Here is a 27,713-nt window from a genome sequence, read left to right as displayed (position 1 = left end):
TTTTTTTTTTTGCTCGCTCTGCATGATAACCTCAATTGTGACTTGTGCTTCCGCAGCTGCAGCTACTCCGCACGCCAACTTGATAGTGACACTGAACGCTCGCGCGGCTGCTGCGGCGATCGATGCCTTCACTCAGCGTGTATTGGCAAACAGCGCTAGGCAGGCAGCCCAACAGTGTTGGAGGCGGCGATGCCCTCCAATGATAGCCGCCCGCTGTCTCACGAACTGCCGACGACTGCGACGCAACGCTGCAACAATGGGGCATGCAAACCGCGCAAGTATTTAGCATGCAATCTGCGGTGGCAACACATGGGCAACTCTTTTTCGTTTGGCCACTGTGCATGTTGTTGGGCCGTTGCACCAGTGAGGCACCCAAGTGGGCCGCTTGCCACAGCCTAAAACTGTGTGCATAGATCTCTAATGTAATGTATACGTAGTCAATAGTAATGCATGAGTGCAGCTGCCTCCTCTATTGTGCCGTCTGCCTGTTAAATACGAGGCTTCACTTTATTTATTTGTTTTACTTCCTAACTGCTTCAGAAGTGCTTTTTCTTCAGCTATTTGCTTATTGTTTCAGCAGTTAGATACTGTTGCCGCCAACACAGGTACCCCATATGAGTGACTTTGTGTTGGTGTGTGTGTGTGTGCAGAAAATGTTAACTTTGCCGACTTCGACATCTTGTCCAATTATATTGGCAGCCAACAGACGTCCGGACGAGCGGCAAGCGCAACTCCGCTGACAGAAAAAATGGAAATCTTTATTTATTTGCATGCGCGAAAATGCAAATATTTTTTCATGCACACACATACGCCACTCCGAATTCCTTTATTTTTGTTCCACCTTTATTCGTCTTTTTTTTTTTTTTTTTTTTGTTGCATCGTGCGGCTTTGCCTTTACCACATTTGCTTGGCCATTTTTGGTGGTAGCTGGCACTCGCGATGCCACCGCTTTGATAGTGTGAAAATTGACAGTAGTGGAGTTTATAATTTTATTTAGCATTTTGTTTGTGTTTTTGTTTAAAAGACTATCGATGCTGCGGCAGATTGTATTGTTTTTATAAAATTTTACATAAAAGGAGTTCATTAAATGCGCATTGAATTTGTAATCGCATGCGGTATGCAAGCAGCTTTAAAAAACTATATATTTGAGCTGTCATTTATAGACAAAGTGTGTGAAGCGCAGCGGTTGCGATTGCGCAGTTGCGCGCAGGAAGTGACGCTGCAATATTTCAGTGCTTTTTTGTTGTATTAATATTGAAATTATCGTGGGAATGATTTTTTAGCTTTCGATTTCATTTTAATGCATTTATAATAAAACAAAAAAAAAAATAAAATAGTTCAAAATTTGATTTGCAAAATAAAATAAATAAAGAAAAAATAAGTAAGTTATATTATTTACAAATATAACTTTAACCAAAATAAAAGGTAAATAAATAAACTCCTATCGTGAAACGACTTGGTTCAACAATTGATCGACTTCTTGTATAGAAAATGACGTGTGAAACCGCTTACGCAGTTATACCCGACAGTTAAAAACAGCATCGGATCAATATCTCAAAAACTAAGAGATTAGTTGGACTATATTCAAGCAGACTAACATGACTAAATCGACTCGATACCTTACTATGATCTTGTATATATTATTCTCCTATATAACGACAGCACTACGAACCTCTAAAATGACTGCATTTAAAAGATTACTCAACCTGAGATATGAATTGGGAGAGGATTAAGTTTAGCGGATTAAAGGTGCGCACTCAGGTTTTCGATGCTTCCTCCTACTATAAACAAAAAAACATGCCACCAATTGACATTGACGTGGAAAGATCGCTAGCCAAATTAGCTACAAGATTGGCGATTATAAACGAAAATTTCCACAAGAATCTTAGAACATAGCACGCTAAGCTTCGTGGATAAAATTGAACGCATACCCGCACGCTTTATCTGAGAGAGAAGATTTAAAGTCACGCTAAAAGTAGGTGGATGGAGGAGGAGCACGCGATCCACTAGCGGATCTTTTAACAGATGCATGGTTGGATCAAATATTGCTGGCCACCGGGATCGTTTGCGCGGAGCTAGATCTCAAGTGACCATTCAAGCTTTCAGAATACTGCAATATCTTCCCAGCAAAAGGCTTTGCTGTCAGGAAAGCGTAGAGATAGCTAACAACACATAAAGAATAATAATATATACCGTAGCCAAGCAGCAATTAAAGCTATAACCTCATCTCGCACTGGGTCAGAGAATGTCCTAAGAAGCAGGGAGGTAGCAGATAATATAGCTGCCGGAAAGCAGCTCGCTATATTCCTACTATGGTCCAGGCAATTACAGAAACTACTTGGAGAGCAGCTAATGCCTGAAAATAACCGCACATGCTACGTTCCCAGTAGATATGAAACTTTGCTAAAAAATGGAGCGCGGCAGCTTTAATAGAGCTTAGAAGAAAATAATTAGAGAGAAAAGGCGATAGACGGATGATATGAGCACTAACGATGACGGGTGATTAACCTGGAGTTGCAAAATGTTTAGCTCGAGAGTCAACCGGCTAAAGTTTGTCCTTGCAAAAAATTCCTGACGGCGGTCTCGCAAGAAAAACACATAGCTAGAGGAGAAGGAGTTAGGGTTTAGTACGGAGACATCATACTTCGCAAGTTCCCCACATGGTAACACTGGCTGCACATGCGCGTACATTTGCGACACGACGGCACCTTTCGAAGATTCCCCCTCCCGCAACAAAAAACAAGGGTATTTTGAAAAACGAAATAGTTGATGAGATTACCAAAGATGGCATCTGCTTGATTACCGAACCAGTTCAGGAAGCACTTAGTTTAGGTTAGGTGTGTCTATCAAAATATTTCAATCTCAGCCTAGCAAAAGACGGACAGTAGAGATTGAAGTCGCTCGATGATTCCACCTTTCCTTCTTTCATACAGCTTTGGCAAAGAGTGTCTGACGGAATATTTTATATCGACACTGCGTGTAAACCTATTGGACAATATCCAGTCAGAACATTTACAATTGCGGCGATATCGGCGATGAGCCAATAGTCGTTAAAAATTATACACAACGAAAATTCCAAAAGGGTTGATAGAAGGATCTGGGTAAGATGGAAAGCCATGTTGGCATACAGGATCACCAAGATAATGTGAAAAGAAGGCATGCCCTGCTAACCCTACACATCTGACACCCTTTTCCATATGGTTTGACTCCGTCGAAACAGAACGTTTCTTGGACCTACCGTTGGATTACGTCGATGACAAATTATCTAATCATTACCATCCTAATGACGATTAGGTTACAATAACACTTCATACAGGTAGAAAGTGCAAAGAAGTAGGCATGAGGGAGACACGCTGCAACTCCTCCTCTGATTATGTTCGGCCTTATCAAGAACTTGGCTTAGATAGCTAGGAGCTGCGCTGTTTAAGAGACTGAATAAAGTATCAGATTTAGATAGATATCCAGTTTTTGTTAAACTAGAGAAAGGGGGTCGACGTCCTGCACAACGCAAACTACAGCTTGTATAAATAAACCTTCATATGGTATTAAAAAGGACCTGTAGGTCTATTTATGACGTGTTGACTGGCTAACCTGACTATGCAAAAATAATGGATTTCTTTTTCTATTTACAAATGAGAAAAATATGGGTTCTGTCAATTTGAGATAAACAAAGATTTCAATTTACGTTAGACTCCAGCCGAATATATAAATTTAGCTAACGAAGGTTAAGACAATTAAGCTTAGAATTTTTTAAATTCCTCACCGTAAAATTATTAGCAATAAAACTGAAACTCATTTAACATTGAACAAACCGCACTTTTATAGGTTAAAGTGGGAAGGCAAAAACGCCGCAAAACACATTTTAATGATTGTCGACAATTTGCGCAAATAAGTTAAATGCTTTACTCATTTTACACTTCCTTTTTGCATGAAAACATACATATTTATATATGAATGTGGATATAAGGTATGACAATCCACAACTACGACTGCAATAAAACATAATACGCCGCACTAGACGCTAATGAATGCAACAAAACACAAAATGAATTAAAAGAAAAAAAAAATTGTAAAAAAACGAGTTTACGAGTGCCAAGATCAGCGCAACCACACAAGCCGAGCAAAATTGCAACAACCAGATCACTTACATGTGTACCTTTTGATACACTAGTGTAGAAAAAAGATGCCGGCGACGCATACTTTTGCTGAGTAAGATGACAAATTACACAGCAAAAACGAATATGAAATCAAAAAAAGAGTACATAATGTAAGGTGTGTGCGACAGCGTTTTTACTAAAATAAAAATCCAACGCACTGCACAAGCTTACTTAAGTAACAACGGGTGAGATCAGCAGATCTGGCAACTCACGCTCCTGTGGAAAAAATGTTGTCACCTTAGCAGTACAAAAACAACATTTATGCTATGTTTTCACGTTTCACTTTCATAATTACAACACGTTGCAACAACCAAAGTCAACGCTGTCACTGCAACAAGCAGTTGACCCGTCACTATATAGAGGCAGCAAACATTTAAGCTCCCTCAGCCAACTGTGAGCAGCAGTGACGATCAATGGACAATGAAGTGACATTTATACATAGACAATTATATGTATATAAATATTATGTATACCGACACATATTCATATATTTTCGACGCAGTCTACCTCTCAGTGTCCACTCAATTAATTAAGCGACTATCACTGGACATTAATCGGAGCCGTGCATATAATAAATATGATCTCCCTTCCTATAAAACGCATCGTGATGATCGTCGAAGATCAATTTCAACCGTCTACGCACCATTGGTCGGCATGCGTGGCCACGACACACGTACTATAGGCAAGAATAAATAGTGAGTTGGCGTTAATTGAAACTCGCAAACTCGTCATTCGAGACATGTGCGTAAGGGGTGAGCCGCGATCATCGTCTAGTGGTGTGGCTTTAGCTAGTCATTGTGTTTGATATTAGAGCGTGAATGTGAGATTATTTCTCCTAACCTATAATTAACTATGAAAATGCTGTTGGTATCGATTAATAAAAACGTGTCACTGTCAGTGCTCGGCGCATGACAAGAAATTCTATTAGCGAAGCGTTTAATGAGTTGGTGCGCAGTCAACTTGACCGTCGCTGATGAATTGGTATAAAGTGCTAATTTCCTTGCGCTTGACTGATGGTTAGGCGTATGTGACAAAAAGTCACATGAAGTTGGTTGATATTGACGGTTTTAGCAGAAGCGAGTGGGATTTGCTGCATAATAGTGCGATTTATTAGTTGGCAAATAGTTTCAGAGATTTGTGCATATTCATAGGAATTCTTCCACTTACTCTAATCAGCTCTTCTCAAAATCGGTAACATAAATTGTTTCGATCTATCATCTATCATAATGATAACTTGTTTTGTTTGTTGATTTTAAGTAAATTTAAGCAGAAAACCGCCAGACACTCGTTCTCGAAGGTCCCTCTAGAAATCGGCTACGGTATCCAGATAATCCAAATTTTTGGAAATAATTGTTTATTATGGATGGAGTCATGTGCAGAAGTTCACCTATGTTATTTAAGATTGTTAGCCTATTCTTTCAAATCCTTAAGATACATTTTTCCAAAAATAGCTTAGTAAACTGCTTTATATCTAAATATAACACAGATATTTTTATCGTAGTTTGCTAATCATTATTGTTGCTTTAATTATACCATAGAGTCAAATTAATAGAGTTTGAAGCCAAATTCATCTTGCATGTAAAACAGTCTAACAGCGGCGAGGACATAGCAATAGCCGAGAAAGAGAGTTCGCAAAATTAAGTAAAATTGTTTGACGCCATCAATCAGGCTTAGAATTTTAAATATTTTTTGTGTACACATCATTATTAATTCTAATTGCGTTTGTTTACTTTGAGAGTAATAACAGCTGACCAATGCTGCGCAATACTTTTGAATAGCCTCGGTGGCGCAGTAGGCAGCGCGTAAGTCTCATAATCTTGAGGTCGTGAGTTCGAGCCTCACCCGGGGCAGTCAATTTCTTATTTATAATTTTTATATTATATTTTGTATTTGTATACTTTTTATATAATTTTAAAATACGAATTAAATTGTTTAATAAATTATATAATAAATCTAATAAATTTTCTAGTTAAAATTTGATCATGGATTTTCAACAGAGTGTCCATTCACATACAATAAGTAGGGGATATTTGTAGAATAGCAATGTATATAAAAATAGAGTCTTCAATGAATGTAAGAGCTTCCGATTAAAAATTAGAATCCTTTTCCGATATTAAGTCCAATAAGGTGAGCCAAATACGGAATTTCATATAAAAAAATTACAATTTTTTTTTTCGACATAAAAAAGCTAATTTGTATCGAATTTCTCAAAAAATAAATCAATTTTGTAAAACATAAAAGTAAAGAGAAAAAATATGACTTTTGAGATTACTGTGAAAAAGGTATCAATCAAATATTTTAGATATTTTCATTATCTACAACTGTGGCATATAACTTTCTTCAATGGACTCATAGTTATGCCGGAAATCGAGATAAACTGTTTTAATTCAGTAATCTCCCTTCCGTTCCTTTTCCCGACCTGAGATCGTCCGTAAATAATTTTTCCTTATTTTTTTATTTCATATTTATTTTTCATTGGCATTCATATTATTATGATTTATTTTGCTTTCAAAAATTATTTACCTTGGTATATTTATATTGTGGCCTTTACGGGTCGGTAAAGTTTTTAAAGTTAAGGGTAAGGAGTAATTTTATTCAGACCTTTTGTACATTATTGACCGCACTTTTGACAATCTAGAGTATTTTTTTCAAAATGTTTGTAGTATAGCATAATGAAATCGTTCTCTGATATTTTTTTCATTAATAATATGTTGGCGGTGGAAAACACCCAGTGGGAGGTATTTTATATGCCAAAAAATGTGTACAAATTTTGAAATGACAATGAACTTTTAAAAAGTAGTTTTGAGAAAAACTCGTCTAAAGTTTACAAACTGAATAAGTGACGAAAAAAAAATAACCTATATTGTCAAAAGGTCCAAATTATTAAAAATAACTTCATTATAGGTACATATATTCATTAGTTTTAGCAATATTTAGCACTATTATTATTATTATTATTCTTTTTTTTTTTGATTTTTGTTTTCCCAGAGAGCTTAAATTATAAAAAATAATCACCCGTATCCGAAATAGTTTTTTTCAAATTTAAATACAAATTAAACCAAAACCTTTATTAATATTAGCATTTTATTGTATTTTATTCCCCTTTTTTGCGATCTGCACTACTAAGCTTGGAATTCCAATGCCATTTCTACATCCTTTTTGCCATCAAAGACGCGCATTGTTTATCCACAATGAGGCATGCAACCGCTTAAATGAAGAGCGTACGAATGATTGCGGGAATAAACGTTGAGGCAATGAGGAAATGCCTGAGCAGCTGAATGCAGACTTGCTATGGGCAAAGTGCTTTTGGAAGAATGATGAATATTTGCAAACACAGAGTCAAAAAGAAAAACAAAAAACAAAAGAAAAAACCAACAGAGAGAGATAGTAATGGTAATTTAAAGAGAAAAAATAATTATTACAAAACACGCTTAACGGAAAGAGTTATGGGTGTAGTTGATGTGAATAATTGTAAAAGCAACGCAGCATCAATTCCAGCGAACACACATGAGGAAAAGCATTTATGTCAAGTTTTGACATTTACCACATTTCTCAAAAGTTGCATAAAACGCGAATAGAGGAAACTATTAATGGGCGGTTGTAGTCAGTACGAGTACAATAGTGGAAGACGCAGTCGTTGGAGTGGGAAGTGCGAAATGATGCCAAGAAAATTGTCTGGTCTAAGTCAATACTTAGAAATTTAGAAAATATATACAATAATATTTCTTTTACAGTTAAACTAATGTAAGCGTACTCACATTTTCAAGAAATAAAGTTTTAATTAATCTCACATAAAAATACATGCAAGTATACAATTTTGTACATAATTGCAGTTGCACCTTAAAAATATTGTTCGGACATACCTGCAAAGAGAAGAAAAAATCAAAAAATTAATATTACAAATTAATCAGTTGGTCAAAAGTGCAACAAAAAAGGCTTGGTTTAATGATCATAAACGCAATAAGGCACATTTGTATAAATATTCTTAGAAATAATTGTATATGCAATTGTTCGCACCCACGCGGGCCCCCCAACAATTTATTTTTGCCTTTTTTTTGTATTTTTGTAATTATTTCTCCAACTCGCTCGCCACCTGAGCGTGTTGCATGTGGCAATGCAAATGAATGTAAATGATTGATTTACCCTCGATTGACAACGTCAACATACCGACAAGCCCCTCTATCGAACTAACTATCTAACTTGATATCTATCTATGGCTTACTTCATTCATATTGCGCGCTAAACGTGTGCATATCGCTCATTGACTGCGTATTATAATAAATAAGACGTAGAGACAATAAAAAATAATAAAAAGAAATCATAACAGTAGCGTGGGCGTCCCCAAACAAAACCCATTTTACAAACAACAAAAAGCGAAATAAATAGTGAAAAATGATTATTTTACACGGAAAAAAGTTTGGCTTAATAAAATTAGTAATCAAAAGAGGCCGGAATTTGAAAAACAAGGATTAATAATTTTTACAAAAAAAGATTTCAAGTACATTTTGCACTATTAGAAGCATAATTCTTCATCAAAACTATAGTTATAGGTTATTTGTTTCTAAGTTATTCAGTTAACAATGATCTAGCTCCTTTAAGAAAACCTTGAAAACAAGCTGCTTGGCCAAAATGGGCGAGAATTTAATATTTTGCATCTGGCCTCAGCACAAAACTGTTTAGAGAGGTATTCCTGTCTAGAAATGTACAACTTTTTTTCATAATTCGAATTTCGAAAACATCTATCTGAAAGGATTTTTCGAAATTCAAAACCGTTGATGAGTAGTGACAACTGAACCGGTAAACGTTATGGTAAGATCCAACCAGAAAACACTTTTTTTCAGCCCCAAAGGGACTTAGTTTGAAAAATTTGGCGTCTAGACCAGAAAATTCCCTTAAAATGTCGGGCCAGTTACAAAACTAAACTCATGAACTCTCGGATAGAATTTTGGAACAAAATACAATTTTTGAAGAAGAAAAATATATATGACAAGTTACACGATAATCATTCGACCGATTACCACTTATGAAGCGGTGGCTCCAAAAGCATCGCAGACTTCTGTAGGACCTAAACGATCGAAGTTGCAACGATTCGAGATAGTCAAGTGGCACTCAAAGCGATTTTATTATGGTAGGAACGGAACCTTTCAAGCGGTTGGCAACAACTCCTAGGGATGCGCCATGTTATATTGCTAATATTTATAACCTTAAAAGATGTAAATATATAATCATGTAATATATATAATCAACCTCGCAAGAAAAAAGCTATTTGTGGTCTTCTACACCGGCCATTGTAAGCTCAAGAAGCACTTATTTAACATGGGCTTAGCCTAAGGAGTTTAAAGCTGAATTGTGGAGATGATTGAGCTGAGCGTCTAAGCTTTAGACTCCTTAGCTGTAAGCATGTTATTTTAAAAGATAATAACCTATTGAATTAAATAATTTATTTTGTTTAACTTTATACTAAAAAAATGTCATTTACACAGTAAAATACTATTACGACGATAAAGGAGTAGTTTATAAAAATTAGAAGTTTTCACGAAGCATTAAATTGTTATCCATTAAATTTCGTGTGAATAGTAATTTTTCGCTGTGTATCCAACTAAATATCATATATAGAGGTATTTCATAAATGCAGTTGTAAAGTCATGAAAAATAATTGCCCTACATACAACAAACGGAAATAACACGTCACATGGTTAACGAGCATTACCAGATTTATGGGATTAACATAGGTCAAGTCATTGTGATCAATCAACAACCGAAAGTCAGCGATCGATGAAATAAAATTTTACATGAAAATCGAAGCAAGCTTGAATATCAAAACAACGATAAAAATGCATCAAAAATTAGAAGCAAAGCACATAGAACTGCGGCAAGAACAAAATACTGTAATAACAACCCTAAAAACATCAACACCATCAGCGGTCAACAAAATTATTTATGCCTAAACTAAAAATCAACGTAGCTCTTTAACAAAATATTCACTGCAACCGACGAACAAAACGGAGGCAAGTTCGTTTGTGGGTTGAGCTATTCTTTTATATATAATATTTGATGTTCTGCTGTCAGTGGCGCATGCGCTGAAACGCATACAATGAACGCTTACTCATTACCTTTTCATTAAGTTTGTGGTTAGAACAGTTTTTGTATTTTTTTGTGGTTATAAACGATTTTTTTTTTGTAATTATTATTATTTTTTTTTTTTTAATTTTTAACTCGGCTTGTGCGTGTTATTTGTTTATTGCTGTGGCATGTCGACATGTTGCACATGTCACTCGGGGCTGTCAGCGAAATGACAACACTGCACAAATATTGTACATTAGTTGGCTTTATAAAACGCTTTTTGAAAGAACGGAATGTTTTTGTTATTCTTTAATGTTTTATTGAAGTCCAAAAGGAACCGACAAAAGCACAGGAGCAAATATTAGCAATCAAAAAGTAAATGCTAAAAAATTTGCGAATAACAAGAAAACAAATAGTGAGTTAGTCACTCCATCAAATAGTCCGTCGGGTCTGCGGAACGAAAACATATTCATCAACACTTCCGTTGACAGCTTTTGGCAAGCGACAGCCGACAGATGCGCCAACAAAGGCAATCAGCAACAATGGTGAAGTAACAAAGGCACAATAACAATAATATGTCACATGTACAACACATCGGCATGGTTTGTTTGTATTTAGAATACATGGAATGTCAGATATTATGCATGCGCACTGACAAACTAATAATAAAAGCATAACACCACAATCTGACTAAAAAATATCTTTCCAGATTCGCTCCAAAGCCAAAACAGGCTCTTTATAAGTGGTAACAGAACATTTTCAGAACATTATTCTTGAAAAATGAAAGTTTTCTGATTCTAGATTGTGAACATCGGATCGTAAATATATTTGAAGACGTCATAGTCTCCAAACAATTTAAAATTTTCCGAACACATTTTATTCCAATTTTTAGTAATGTATTTTTGTTTCGTAAAATACAGTTCCTTTTGGGAGAAATCTCACTTCGGAGCTATAAATCGGATCCTTCAATGTTTCGACGGGATCCGAATACGAGATCGTAATAAATCTGGAAAATGATAGAAAGAGACGTCGACTTGACATATAACCTTAGAATTTCACTTTGGAAACACTTAGTACTCTGAAAACGATACTACTTCGATATACTATACGATCGTGTACGCAAAATATCGACTGTCAATTTGAGTCCGCACTTGACAGCAGACAACCGTTAACTGTTATTTCGTTTGCGTCTTCTTTTGGGCGCGTTGCTAATCTTCTCTATACGCATTAGCACATTCAGACATGCGTTGCAAAGTGCAAGCTGACGAATTTATTGAAGACACCGTGCAAATCCATGCTTTTGAAGAAGAGTTCTCCCCATTTTATGGGCGTGAAAACACGAAATTATGTATGCTAATAGTCGCGTGGACTGTGTGTGTTGAAAGCACTGTCATGTGACGAATTGGCTATAATGCATTTTTGCGTGCGAAAAATGTATATTGTTATTGCTCTTTGTTTGTTTTTCTGACTATTTAGTTGTCTTTTGTTCTTTTTCGGTTTTGTGTTGAAGCAAAGGGTAAACTGCGATTAGTAGTTTAGAGATAATGAGAAATAGTTGTGAATAACGTTAAGTGTGTTGGGTTGGAAAAATATTTTAATTGATTTTCCATAAATGATACCGTTATAATGATAGTACAGCTTGAGACTGCACAAATCTTACATTTGTCTGATTACTATTGCCTTTACTACTCTGTATCTCTCCCTACTATCTTCCACATCTTTCAAAACGCAAACGATGTGTTAAATTCTGTACGATTTAGACTCTGTCTTATCACTGATGACCGCGATCTGACTTAAGAGAGTTCAGAGGGTTTTAGGAATGGGCCCACTAACTTGAGGACTAGTTTTAGTGTTCAAACCGCCATCGATCTGCTAAATTCTGTAATATTTAGACTCTGTCTTATCACCGATAACCGTGCAACTACTTGCAAGTTTCTGAAAGTGATGACTACTGCTCTCTCGTTGAATTATTTCCTTTCACGAGTCGCGTTGCTTGCCTCACTTCGAGCAATTAGGGACACAGAGAGTTCGACCGGTTTTTAAGAACGAGATCCACTAACATGACGGTAGGCTTAGAGTTCACTTCTCTGTCCCTCGGTCGCGATTTCCTTCCTTATTACATTACTGTTTGATAAATTGTGACGGTGAACAGTTGATGCTTTTTTTTTTTTTGAACATCTATAGTGGAGTTACTATAAGCATTTATACCAAGAAACGGGTATCTTACCATTTTCTCTAAGGCATTAAGTAACACACAGTTTGTTGGATAGTTTTATAAATTTTAAAACAGTTGGCAACACTGCTGAAATATATTTGGGAAGGAATGTAGCTATGGAAATTTTCAAAAAACCCTTTTTAATTTTTTTCTATTTTTTTCGTACGGAAGTTTTTAAATTTTACAAACAGCTGGCAACCCTTAAAAAATATTAAAATAATAAACAGTTGGCAACTCTTCTGAAAAATATTTACAATAGAAAATGGCTACTTAACTTTGGAAAAGAGTCTTTAACTTATGATTTTTATTTCATGCTAATATTGTAGTATTGAATTTGGAATTTACAAACAGTTGGCAACACTTTTGAAACATATTTACGTGAGAAAATAGCCACTTAACTTCCGATAAGAGCTTTTAAATTTATACCGTATTAGTTTTCTTTCTTCAGGATATTGCGTTATTGAATTTTTATTTTTCGAACAGTTGGCGACTCTTGTGAGAAATATTTATAAAAGAAAATATCTACTTAACTTACGAAAAGAGCTTTAAACTTATTATTATTTTTCTTTTATGCTAATATTCTAGTATTGAATTTGTAGTTTACAAACACTCTTCTGAAAAATTTAAGAAAAACAAAATAGCTAATTAACTTGCGAAAAGATCTTTTAACTTATTATTATTTTTCTTTCAAGCCAATATTATATTATTGTATTTTCATTTTACAAACAGTGGGCAACATTTGGGGTAAAATTCTGCGACAGAATTCTTTCGTTAAACTATTATATTTGATATCAGCATTGTAATATTTCTTTTAGTTTTTTTTTTAATTGCATAAAAAATTTGAAATATGGCATCCCTCCAAAAAACATTATCAACTGAATGTTATTGTTGAAAACCCTTACTTTCGATAAAATGTTTTCTCTGTGGCATAATTTTACCAATAAATTAAAAAAAAAAATTTTAATGTGACAACCTTCTACGCAACGGATTTTTTCTTTAGAATCTTTGTGTGAAAATTGTAAATATGCAAAAAAACAACTAGAATTTTTGCAGCTCAACGTTGCCGGATGACTCACACAGATCGATATGGAATTCGCAAAATTAATTTGCATTTGCATTTGCTTGCCGTTAGTTTTACTGCTGATATTTCATCAACAGTTTCAAAGGAAGTAAAATAAATATACAACTCACTTTGAAAGTCAGCCACGGTAAACAAAACCTATAAGAAACCGGCGCGAAAACACACTTACACACACACACCGCCAAGTAGCTGAGTAGACATCGCATGTTACATGCGTGCAAAATGAGACTACAACAATAAATATTTAAGTGGAGTGATGAAAAGAAGTTGCAAACAAAATTGCTGTTAACATTTGTCAAGTAATCTTTATGCTAATTAAACAAAAACTGTTGAAAGCTCAACGGCATACACAGACGTTGCCAGGCAGTTTCAAATTACAAACGACGGCATATGAGCTACTTACGTACAAATACGATGTGCATAAGTGTGAGTGCGTTGAAAATTGGTTGTTGTGCTGAGTGTTGTACTTTATTGATTTCACATCCTCTCATTTCAACGCTTCCAAAGTGCTCAAAGTTAGCATTTTTTGTATACAAAACCAAGCAATTCAACTGTTGAGGGCAATCAACGAAGGTACATAAGTGGTATAAAAAATATAAGATACTACTTCGTGCACGAGCAGCAACCGACCAATCAGTCAAATCCCACAAAAAACAACAAAAATATATTAAAAGAGACCTCGAAAGAGCTTTAGCAAAATTGACGTGCCTTTTTTGAAAAGTCACAGCTGCAACAGCCATTTTATTCGTAACACAAGCGGCGGATGACATCAATGGCGCGCATGCGCAAATCGCCTCAGGCAGCTTTAAAATATTGAGTTACCGCGACGCGTGCATTATTAAAATTAAGTCATGTGACTCACACTAAAATTTATATATACTAACAAGTAAAGGTAAAAGACAAAATTAATCGCTTAAAATATGAAACCACCAAATATAGGTATGAACGAACTAGTCTCTCAATTTTTGAGATATCGATTTGAAATTTTGCACGCCTCCATTTATTCATATGAAGCTGCATAATTTTAAAAATGGACGATATCGGATCACTTTGGGATATAACTGCCATACAAATTGACCAATCCAAATCAAGTTTTTGTATAGAGAACTTTGTTATTTTACTAGATGTCGCTATAGCCTAAGAAAGCGCTACAATCTCCGAACAAATTTTTTGAATCGCATCACTCTAACATACAGCTGTCATACAAACTGATCGATCGAACCCAAAAAGCACTTGTAGGAAAATCCTATCTTCCGGAAATTTTGTATAGATCATAATTAATTTGTACAGGGTATCATAGTTTCGGTGCAACTGAAATTAACGGTTTGTCTTGTTTTCTTTTCGTTTTTGTTGTGTTGCGGCATAAAAATTGAATTTTAATTGTTGCATGTGCGGCTGTGCTGCACTGTCAGCCGTCCGTTCTGCTCTGATTTGTTTATGGCACATTGCCGTTTCGTTGCAATGACAGCGTGCAGCAAATTTTTTCGGCTACCAAAGTCTAACAAACACAATTTTTTACTGCCGACTGCTGTTTTGCATGGCAATTTAGTAACATATGAACAATTTTTTTTGTTTTTATTTTTTTTTTGACTGCCCCATTTTTCTGCCCGCTGCCCGTTGCAATTCCGCTTCATTTACTCCGCTTTGGTGTTGTGCTCCTGTCGCTATCGCGTGAATTATGCACAACATGTCCACCCATAATGGGCACAGCTTGCTGCCCTACCAGCTCCCCATCTACACATAACTATATTTAAGCATATGTGTATATACACATGACATAAGTAGGTTTGAACCATTTCTTCCTCCGTTCTCAGTCGCTCAGCCACCGATTCTCCGCGGTGCCCGCTGTGTAACTCAAGAAGTTTATGGTCCGTTTCGTGGTTGGCGCGAATTTGCGTGGCACTGCAACTGATTTCGTTCGTTACACATACATGTATAATTTATTTATGTAAATATGCATATATGTTGCGTTTTGTTTTTCTTTTGTTCAGATTTGAAATTATAATTTTGCTTCTAGGGTTTTTAGTTACAGTTTTAATGGCAGCATTGGCGACTGGTTGGTCATGGTTATGGAGATTGTTGTGGGCGTTTGGATAGGAAATATTTGCATTTACATAACATATGTTAGATATTTGAATATTTTTATATGTAAATTGAGCTTATGAATTTTAGTTATAATGAAGGCAAATGCATACACATATTTCATCCATTTTGAGGTTGGGGAGTATTGATATCAAAACATCGGAGATTAACTGGATATTGTTCAAGTAATCAGAATAGTATTTCACTTAAGAGATTTACTGGTCACAAAAATGGAGTTTTTTATTGTCCTTTTAAATCCTACAGCATCTCTAAAATATTGTCCTAAATTTTCAAGTTGATCCGAATGATAATACAGCCTTGAGAACTTAAACGCATTTTTCTCGAAACTGTGTTTTTTAATTCGGTTGGCAAGATTTCTCCAGAACTACTTAACCAACCTTCAAGAAGTCGTATTCAGGTCTTTGAGATACTATTCTTAAAAACTTGGACGAAGAATTTTTTTCGATTATTTCTATCCTCATTTCTCATCTTTCTTTCATCGGAATTACTTTTTTTTTAAGAATTTTCGAATAAAACCCAACTAAAAACGTACAAGTTAGCTACCTTAAAAAATAGGTCTTCTTTATCCCTCTGCTGGTACTATTCCATTATTTTAAACCACAAACTATGCATCTCTGTAAATAATTTTTCAAAATTGCGCATGTTCAGTGAAATGGAAAAGCTTAGCTCATTGGGAACAAATCGTAAAACATGGAATATTTACTTTTGACTTTACATCAAATTCTGTAGGCGTACCAGTATACGGTACTTATGTATGTCTATATATATTCAGTGATTAAAAAATTAAATTACGTTATGCTCCAATTCGTCAACCGAAAAATGTAAACACAAAATTATGAACAAAACCAAAAAGAATAAAATGCAGTTACAATGTTGAGTAAAAATGTAGCACAGCTTTATTTCCTAAACGATATAAAGCTTTTATCTCTAAAATGTAAAAATAAAATAGTCATAAGTAACTACTTGTATAATCACAAAATACACTTAGCCGTATATAAAAATTCTGGATTGCGACGGCAACCCTACTCTAAAAATAAGCTGCCATAGAAACACTCTTAAGTCTCCTCAGAGCTTGCTTTTTATGAATTTCGTTTATTTTACTACAGTCGTTGTTGTTTTACGTGAGTATCTGCCCTTGACGGACTTACCCAAGGTGCTTCAAAGTGCATTACTCAATGCAATGCGTTGATCAGCGGCCCAATTCTAATTGGTCAGGTGGAAGGGACAACTTTTCCACTTTGGTCGTTTTCTGAGCTGTCCTAAAACCTCTGCTGTGGGTCCAGCACCCGGCCGTCGTGCGACTTCAATTTTATCTACCTTTAAACCATAGCCCCCACGAACCTCCCCAAAGAGCCAAACTCAATGAGCAAATTGGTGCGAACTCCAAGAGCTAACTGCTCTCCGTGGTAACAGATTTAAGTCTCTGGTTAAAGTTTATAGCCTTGTGCTACTACCAATTGAGCACCCATCAAATTGAATGACTGCTGGCATTTATAGGTTGTACTTTAAATGGAAGGAGTCTCATTCAAAGTCTATAATATCAGTTCAAGCTGAACATTATAGCACTATTTCTGACAAGACTGTGCTGAAATTTCCAGGCAAGCCAAACATGTTTATATTGGATTATTATGACAGGCATACATTACTGCGGGCAAATTCTACTCCCTGCCCGCTGGGGGTCTATCATCTTACCATCCCAACTCAACCGTCGAAAGGCTGGGCATTCGTAAACGTAATGTTCCAACGAATTTTCATCCTCCGCATATGCTTTGAATTCCGGCAAATCCATTTTATCAATTTTTGAAGGTGGAATCTTAAAATTTGATCTCTATAAGGATCCCATAATGCAACTTACTTTCCTTTTGAAAAAGGAAAGTTTTTTGGCCTGTCCACCATGAACACTACTATCAAATATCTTTGTGGTTTTCTGTATTGTTAGTGTTCGAAGGCCTGAGCTGAGAACTTTGCATATTAAATTGATTTTTGACGATGTAGAAAATGCAGTTTCCAGTAGCTGAATAATGAACAAAAGCAGAACTAAATATAAGTTTGGTGATGATTCAATCACACATAATTGGTTTTCTTGATTTTATTTACGAAATTAATAGAAAATTCGTGGACTAAGTTCAATAGCCTTCAGGAGCTTTCGGCTTTAATATTCCTTTGGTGATAGTACAGGGTTTTTGGCTCATAATTTCAAGATTACCGAATCTATCTATTATCTATAATTTCATTCTGAATATCAATCGGGCATTGTATCTGTCAAAAAAATATAGTGAAAATCAGTTAGAATTTTTGGGTAAAGTTTGCCTTATGTCAAATGGATAACAAATTAAGATGTTTTGCGTATTTTCGCGCAGCTTTTATTTTAAACGGCATTGTATACAGATGCTTGCATGCATAAGCAAAAAAAATATTTAAATTTACATGTGTGCTTAAAAACGAAGTTAAATGGAAGTCCGAGAGAAAATGCGTGCAGTTGAGAAAATAAAATTTAATTCGTAAAACCAAAAATGTGTTTAACAACAAAAACAATCCAGAAAACATATTTGCAGCAATCACTGTGTAGCTTTCGTTGGAGCCGAAAAGAGCCGCCATGTGCAACATGTCTAGCTTTCATGTTGTAGAAAATGAAATAAGAACTGCACATTCTCATTTATATAATACTTATGTAAATAAATGTGGATGTAAGTATGTATTTTCGTGTAGTATTTTTAGGCGACAACATGTGTACTGCATCTACTTAATGAAAAGTTTTTAAAGGAAATGCGAAAAGTAAACTTATTTGAAAGAAGTAAGGGAAATGTGGTACAGTTGTATGGCCATATGCAGGTGTGTGATATGTGTATGTACATATGTATATGGCATGAATATGCTATACATTATTCTATTCATGGATTTCCATGTTCGCTTAGGCTGTTCTTATTATTTCGAACACATCTGTATGTATATTAGTCACATATCAATAAATGGCTGAGGCACATGTCAGCCCAAGTCTTCAGCCTAACCATAACAGACATGATGGACATTAGGCAGCCGATCTGTCAGTACAGCAGACGCTTATCAATGAGTCTCTATTGACCCTGTAATTCATAGTAAATATTTATACATTATGTACACCCGTATTTATGTACGGGAATACATATAGTATACAATATATATGATTGCGTCTACTTGATAAATTCTATTTCCGTTGCTTTAAAAATCATGAATGAAGCATTCAGAACAAGTACAGAGATTAATGTAAATATTTTCTAAACTGAATTCGAAAAAAGTCATTCATTTAGAAAATTGCTGCGATTTGAGACCTCTCGCCTGGCTGTCAATTAGTTGATATCAACTACTCACATAAGTCATACTGTATAAGATAGACTATGCACATGGTAATCACCCAAAAAAACACCATCAACACACACACATGCAAAGCATGCACAGTGTGGCCAGCAATGCCTTCTGCGCTCATAACGAAACCACTGGCAGTCGCCACTCGCCAAGTCAGTAATACTGTGCTTGCCACAACGCATAAGGCGAGATCACACTGTCGGCATTTCAAACACCAGCTACTGTTTGCCACACTGGCACTGGCAGGCAGGCAGCAGTTGTGCTGTTTGGTGTCCGCCACATACCAACGACGCACCAGTTGGCCACCGCAGCTGACCCTAATCTGCATGCCAAAATCGCTCGATGCGGCGTGTGTGGTGCTGTCATTTATTTTCTCCTATGTTAATTATACCCTGAATGGGGCTTGCCATGCAACTTTTAACACTCAGCAGGAAATGTTGGAGGCCCTATATAATTTCTATCTCTCTGTCTGTATGTACGCAAACTAGACTAGTTACTCAGTTTTTGACACATCGATCTGAAATTTTGTATATCTTCTTTTGCCCTCAAGAAGCTGCTTATCTATCGAACCTGACACGGTTAGGTAGATGTTCACAAGAAAGGCGATGTGAGCCGTGGCGTTGTCGTGGTTCAACTTCCAATCGGCTGCGTTGTCTTGTCGGACCCGATTGACCTTTCGAACACTGTTTTTACCTTGGATTTGCTTCTTCCCTCCCAAAAGGCCCTCCAAAAAGGACAGGTGCCACCGAAACACACCACTTCTTGGTAAAGCAACATCTTCGTAAGCCTTCTTGATTATATCAAACGTCTCTGTCGCAGATTTACCGAGTTTCATACAGAATTTAATCGCGTACCTCTGCTCTAACGAACGCTGAATCTTCGGCTTACACGATTCACAGCAACACGTCTCGCGAAAATGTTTGTCCTGACTCTTCAAGTACTCGGAGACAATTGACGAGTCGCTCGTTCGTTAGCTACGAACACCCTCTACCGAATACAGTCGGTGAGCGCTCCGAATTATAATCGCGGTGGAAGAAAATCAGTCCTATTACTTTCGGGAAAAGCTCTGTATAACGGCCATACAAACTGAGAAGTTCAGATCTAATTCTTTTTTTATTTGACAAAATAAATTTACGAAAGTTATTGTGCAAAGCAACGGCATATTCTCCGAGTAATATACTTGTAAGCAGCTCATAACTCTCAAAAACACTGCCCGATCAATATCGCAACAAGATTTTTAATAGCTTTTTATACTGTAAGAGTCGCATCATAGAAGGGTATTATTGCCTCGTTGCAGCCGTATCCAATTTTTTTTTGTCTCAATTTTTTCGCGCTTCACTTCCTATTCAGCCATAGCTTGCTTCATTGTGTCGAAATTCGCTGCGGTTTCCATTTGTTTTCATATTTTCATTTATTTTCCCTTCGCCACAAGCTTCTTGCTGAAAAATGCTGTGCTTTCAAAGCAGCAACAATGTTAGCAAGCAAAACAAAGCGATTACTAACAATATTCTGGTGTCGGCATGTGTAAGCTTCTGTATACTTTTTGCGGCTACTGTGCGTGCTGCTATTTTAGAACAACTCTCTGTCCTTCTGCTCCACTATAGACGACTTGTTGTTATGCATTTTGTAATTTGTATGCTTGAATAAATGTGCTGTTTAGTGATTTATTGTTGTGTTGAAATGTAAAGCACACACTCCCCCCTTAGTTTTTACTCCTAAAGCAACACTTGCTGCTAGTTAAATCACTTTGCGTAATCCGCGGCATTAAAGCGCCGAAGACACAGCGGCTACCCATGGCATAAGAGACATTTTTTTTTTTTTTTGTTCTTTAAGTGGCGTAAAACAAGGAGGAATCAAAAAAAGGAAAATAATACAAAAAACAACAGAAACACTTCGCTGTCGGCATCCAGCTTTGCTTCCGCAAAGACCCCCTCACACTTAATAAATTTTTATAGTGTGCCTCCCGTTGCGTAACTTTTTAGTCAACTCCCTAGTTGAAATCCGCGCACAAAAACAACATAAAACACAAGAGCATATTTCTACGCAGCGATGCATTTCTATTATTTTAAAACATTCTTCCGCCCGCTTGGAGGCACTTTATTGTCTATAAGTCGTTTGTTGGACAAATGATTATTAACACACTCTTTTGTAATGCCAATTTATGGCATGCATGTGTGTGTGTATGCCTGATTTGAGTGTTCTAATTAAGACACGACACGAGTCAAGCGTTCGAGACAATTATATATTGTATTAAGCGAAATAGTTCATGACATGTCTCTAAATCAATGTCAATATTCTGCTTGTAGACTCATAGGGATCAATGAAAATTTCATTAATTTGATACTGTGTTAATTAAGATCATGGAATTAAGTGTCGAAGCTTGCTAAAGACTAAACAGTTATATGAATTTATTTTTTATACCCTTGCAATATGTTTCTGCGGAGTAATAGTTTTGTTCACGTAACGGTTGTTTATATCAGCTAAAAATAATCGAGTTAGATATAAATATTCAGTATGATGATACGAGTTGAAATTCGGATGACAGTCCTTCCGTTCGTCTGGCAATCCGTCTGCCAGTGCAAAATATAACTTGAGAAAGAATTAAGATATCATAACCCATAAAACTGGAGGAATCAAAAAAAAATTTAGGGATATAACGGTTACGTCAAAAACGACTAAACCCGCGACAAATATATACAAATCATACGCCAGAGAGGTTAAATTTTACACATTAGATGATGCAGGAGGTCTTTATAGAGCCGGGGGTAAAAAAAAAGAACTTGGCCGATAGCAACCAAATTTGGCATATGTTATAACCTCGACATTCCAATGTTTCAATTAGAAAACAAACGAAATCCGACTACAAACACGCCTACTTGCCATTTAACCCAATTTTAAAATCCGATCGATTCTTTCACTTTCTAAAATGACAGTCAAGCACCAATGAATATGTATTGGGATTAAACTTTATCAGAATAGTGAGCCTCCAGTAGACCGTCTTAGGACCGAAAAGTGTCCAAATCGTACCAAACCCGTTGAAGCACTTGCGAACTTTTTATCGAAAATATCAGTTCATCTGTGAGATATATTATAGTAATTCGGAAATAACCCTTTGCTAATACTTATATGCCTATATGCCAAAAATTGGTTGACTCAGATCAATAATTTCAATACCTAATTGAAAGATTTTCGTACTTCCAGTTGACTTTATACCGCATATATCGCAAAGTATAAAAGTTATTTTGATAAAATTAAAAGACCGTGTTTTTCTAATAACGGTGCATTTTTGTGCATAAAATAGATAAAATCGGATGAAACCTTGCCCTGAACACCACATAGTTTAAACCTTAAGCACCTAAAGCTACTGTCCTGGTCATGATCCTGCTAAATTGCAAAAGTATGAAATGTTCGATTACATCCCAACTTAGCCCTTGCTTACTTGTTTATACATAAAATCAAATTCAAATTTCTTTGTGGTTACCCTCATAATTTTAAAATCTGAGTCATCCAAAAAAACCTTCTATTATAATATAACTGCTTTTTCATAGAAGGTTTTGGGAAACATGTCAACAGAGTATAAAACAAAGATTTTGCTTATAAAACCTAATTAAATATACCGATACATTTCCATAACTTATTTTAATCGATTCAATGATCGATTATTTGAAATCTTGAGGCACTGAATAAAGCGATTAAGACATTTTGCCTACAACATCAATAGATTTTGATATTTATCGAAATTATTTTCGATTATTTGGAATTAGAGCTTTAGAGAAAGGGATTGAAAAACTGCACAGTAAAGCGATACGACTATTTCTGGTATTTTTTATAAATTATAATAGCATTAGTTTAAAAGTGTTTTAAAAAAACTATTTAATTTTTCTTATAAATACCATTTTTTTAAAGCAAAGGAGTTTCAAAATTTTACTGTTGTCAAATTTCGTGCCACATTTTTACATGTGGAAATTTTTATGAACTTAGTATTTTTCAAAGGCATACAAAACCAGTACCCTAATATATATTTAAAACTTGACTTTAAGGTTGCCTTAATCCTTAATTCTAATAACTGTGCAACCTCGATTTTTTTCTGTTCAAGGAAGGTTTGTAAAAATGTTCCGCTACCTGTTTTACTTATACAATAGGCAGGGATTTCCCCCAGTGAAGGTAAAAAAATTGCGCGCTACCTGCTTTCGCACCTTTCTTTACTAGGCATAGGTATAAAAGGTCAGAATTTGACCCATGTTCACCAGTTCAACACAGTAAGTCGTGTGAATAACATATATATCTTCAACTTTAACTGCAATCTATAATTAACTAAAAACTTAACTAAAATGAGTGCTTTACAATTTGAAGAAGTTAGCAACGATGCATCGATTACTGGATTTAATGACGGAATAGAAAGTCAGCTGAGTAGATTGTTGTTACGACAGAATAAATCCATAATGAAAATGGCTCGCAATCGTGCTTGGCGTATGGCCATAATGCACCAAACACCGTTTGAAAAGGAGCTGCCCAAGGCTTTGAAGGAAATAATATCAAAACTCAGTGTCGAATTTCGGAAACGAAAACAGAATAGTGAGAATAAAAATATGCAAATAAAATTGCAAGAATCAGAAAATACCAACAGAAGTTGTAATATTGGAGAAGCTGAGAAAAATGCGGAGTTCCAAGCTTATTTGTCACCAGAAATCAAGCTTATATTACATTTTCGGCCAGATATATCCGTGGAGCAAGCTCTCATTAAACAACGATTTTTGAATGAGCTGAAAGAAAGCAACGCGAAAGGAAATTTAGAAAGTAAACAGAGCAATGAATTGTCCAGAACAGAGACTGCGGAGGTTAGATCCGAAGATGGCAACAATTAGAATACACGTATCAGCCAATTATACGGAAATTTAGAAGGACACTTTTACCTGATTCCACCATAAAAAACCATTGCTGAGTTTAAAAATATTAATATTTTTATACCATAAGTCCCTATAGATTTTTGTAAAGTGTTTATTACTACTTAAAATAAAATAAATTTCAGTTTTGATAATTAATCTATAATAATTTTTAGCTTTTATTTTATCTGTAAGTAAAGTGGTCGGGAAAAGCTTAAAAAGACCAGGTTGACAGGATGCTTAGTACCGCCCACCTTTAAGGAAAATCCTATATTTCAAGAAGTACTGAACCAATTTCTAAAATTTACTGTGGAAATTGACGATATCGGATGTTACCCACTCGTACTTCCAATATAATATTGTCGAAAAAGTTTTTTTTTGTCGTTGATTGTTTCCCTTTTACTATCAACAGCTGATAAGACTGAAGCAAGCAATCGAAAAAATGGCGATAACTGATCAACAGAAAGGGCTTCGTCTTCCTTTATGGCTCGGCAAAAACTGGGAGAGCTTGGAAGGGCAGTTTTGATGCATATAGCTCTGACTTTGCACCATCAGACTATCATTTGTTTCGATCAATGCAGTACTATCTTAATGGAGTAAAGCTGGCTTCAAGAAAATCACTTGCTGTAGTTTTTCGCCCAGAAACCAGAAAAGATTCACACTGATGGAATAATGTCTCTTACGAAAAATAGATACTTATTTCACTTTATACTATTTAAATCAATGAATATATTGTAATTAAGTTTTACACGAATCGTTCCCTCAAGGTATTTCGTCTAAAGCCCAAAAATTGTCGAAATCTTGCTATAACTTTTTAAGTACTCACACATAAATATCAAATATCTTATATTATCTTAGTCCCCATATTCCTAATACATTATCAAGCATTATTGTAATGATTAATACCTTTGAGGATTATTTTTGGCGATTGATGCCTTAAAGTGAATATTCGGCGGCCGAGAGGCCCAATCGGTTGGAATTGATTGTGCCAGCCACAGTGGTCAATTGCCCGAAATTTTTTTTAAGAATAATGGCAAACCTTTATCTTTATAATAATGCTAAATGCCTAACATTAGCCTTCCTTCAAGGCCTTCGGACCAAAGTAATTCTTTCATTCAATCTGATATGAATGAATGATTTCATACAATTCAATTGTTATTTTTCGAATTCATAATTAAGTAACTCAAAAGTTGTCGAAACATTTATCGAAAAGTACAAAGATTATACCAAAATTATCAGTTCTATAATAAATTAGTGAGAACTGATGTTCATATCAATTTTTTGCTAATGTGTAACTTTAAATCACCTTTCAAGTGCATCTGCTTTTGTTTCAAAGTAAAATATTTGCACATTCAGCCATTCGGTTGTGCTACTTCCAGCCGAGAGTTGACCGAACAGCTGATGCCTATACCTTCGACCATTAACAGCGTTTAGAGTTGCTGAGTGTGTTTGACCGGCAAACAGCTGCCATCTTCAGCAAGGCACTAAGTCAATATGTACCAAAAGATAAAATCACTTCATTTCCAGCGTAGTGAATTCAAATTGAACAGTTGAGTGTGTTTACGAACGAAGAAGCTGCGAGCGTTCACAATGCGTGAATTAGGCATAGCAAATGCCGCAAACGTTTTTGAAGTGAGCGAACAGCTGTGTATCAGCCGCAAAATAAAATACAAAAATACTAATTTGGTATTCGCTCGGCATGTTTACCTAATGCTTGCCACAAATATGCGCTTAGACAGCGCAGGATGATGGATATACAGGTGCGAAGAGATGACTTTTCGGTGTCAAGTATTTCAGCTTTGTGGATGTCTATACGTATATGACAATAATATTTGCGAGCTGTCAGTGAAGCGCGAAAAATTTTGCATTTTTTTATGAGGTTTTGTTAATTTGCTTCATTAAATGTTGCGTAAGATTTAATGGAGTCTGGTGCCACGTGCCAACTTTAATACAAATATTTTGAAAATTTTTAAATAAAATGATACAACACTTTAAAAGCTTCTACAGTAGTTGCAAAATATGAAAAAGCTTTTGAAAAACAAGTAGTTGTCGCTTAAAATGTGATGACGTTTCCAATTAATGTGAATGTTACTCGAAGGAGTAAACATTCAGAGGAAAATGACGATATGGATTCGACTAAACAACTCAGCACAGCACGGGCTTGTAAATTATAGAGCGCTTTCCAATTTATTATAGTACAGCCTGTGAATTAGCTTTAGAAGATTGTTTTACCCGAGGAGATCTCGTCAAACCTCACCACATTTCTTCGATGTTCCATGCCATCAGGTATAAATGAGTTTTACGAGTAACTTCGCCATGAATTACAAGTATGCATCGAGTTCAAGACGTGCGCATTATTTAAAATAGTAAAGTTTGTATGCCACACTTCCCATAACACCACAACTACTCCTCATCTTGTCGAAAGAAAGCGATTCTGAAAATCTAAACAAAACTAAGCGAGAACGTAAAGCGCACCGCAGTCCTGAAACAAATAGCTGTCTTGACGTATTTGTTTGCTGCACTTTAGACTCCCACTTTAAGGAGTCTCGCTCACAAATTTGTAAAGCTGGCCTCAGTCCTGAAACCAATGGCTCTTTAGACATCTTCTTTTGCCGGGCTTTTAGAAAGGGACAGTTATTTACTGAAAACGGAAAGGAAAAGCTGAGTGTGAAGAACTTAAGATGTTGACAAGGAGAGCGTACGGGCAATTTTCGATTAGCTATAAAAACTTTCAAAAGCTATAAAGGCTCAGTAAATTCAAAATGAAAAGAGAGAACGGAGAAACCGACATTCGAATCTTATTTCATTAGGAGACCTTTTTCGCCTACCTGAATTTAATATCCAACCTATAAGCAAAAAAGAAAAATAAGCTTCTTTCTATGCTATTGCTACTAGGCCGAAGCGTGGATTTTGATCCATCAGATGTTACGACTTTTGAGTTCATAAAAAGCGATGATATGAAAGTTTAGGGAAAAAACAAAATGAATAATAAAAAAAGATAAATACCGCAAGATTGGAGGATATATCCATCAATTACTGAACCGAGTTTTATCAGAGAGATAAACTAAATTGGTACATTAAATCGTACGTACGGTATAGGTCAGTCTTCGTAAGGACCTAAGACTTTATTTTTTTTTTTTTCGTTTTTATATACAGCAACTCTAAAGTGGAATAGTTGTAGACCTATTAATGACAGTTATTCACATACACATTTTTATATACCCATATCTAAGTACATATCTGTGGTTATGAGAACTCTTTTTATTTCCCTCCACAGTTTTGAATCACAATGTTGTTTGTTATTGTCGTTGGTGAAGTCAATCAACCCAGAAATTGCAACCTACACGCGAAAAAATTAATTTCAACAAATTTTTACAAAACACATACACAACACACAAATACAAATTGTATTGCAGTTTGAAATAAAAAACCAGCTTAAACAAGTTTACGCACATATATACAAATGTAAATATGTATGGTGGTCAATTTCGTGTAATTACTGCGCTCTTGCTTGTGGCGCGAAACTAGTTAGTCGACTTGTCGCGTGAACTACTTCGGAACTGTAAAATGATGAGCGTGGGCTGAGACAGAAATATTTTCATTTATAGCAACAAAAAATTTAACTACTGTTATAAAATGTTTCACTGAGATCCGTGGCTTAATGTGGAAACAACTGTGTTTGAAGAGTTAAGTAGGAACATAACAAGGCATGTTAATAATTAGGAGAAATATTTAAGTTATTTATGTAAGTTGCAGGTAAATGTGTATTTAGTATAAAGATAATTGTGGAAAGAAATAATCGCATATAAGAGAAATAATTTATTGAAAAAAAGACAGAGAAAAAAATGAAAAATTAAAAAAATAAATCA

The 27,713-nt window shown here is 35.5% G+C and overlaps 1 protein-coding gene and 1 non-coding gene across 3 annotated transcripts in view; one reads left to right on the top strand and one right to left on the bottom strand.

Annotated features, from left to right (window-relative positions):
• LOC108965885 (integrin alpha-PS1) overlaps window positions 1-27,713 on the bottom strand; it is a 205,543-nt gene that overhangs the window by 135,125 nt on the left and 42,705 nt on the right. The gene's annotated exons all lie outside the window — the stretch shown is intronic.
• Trnam-cau lies at window positions 5,935-6,007 on the top strand. Its single transcript has one exon. It is a non-coding gene; the product is annotated as a tRNA-Met (tRNA).

The sequence above is a fragment of the Bactrocera latifrons genome, unplaced genomic scaffold (assembly GCF_001853355.1).
Source record: "Bactrocera latifrons isolate USDA-ARS-PBARC rearing strain unplaced genomic scaffold, ASM185335v1 scaffold_15, whole genome shotgun sequence".
Taxonomy (NCBI): Eukaryota; Metazoa; Arthropoda; class Insecta; order Diptera; family Tephritidae; genus Bactrocera; species Bactrocera latifrons.
The sequence above is the reverse complement of the archived record's forward strand: the minus strand, read 5'-3'. Positions and strand labels throughout refer to the sequence as shown.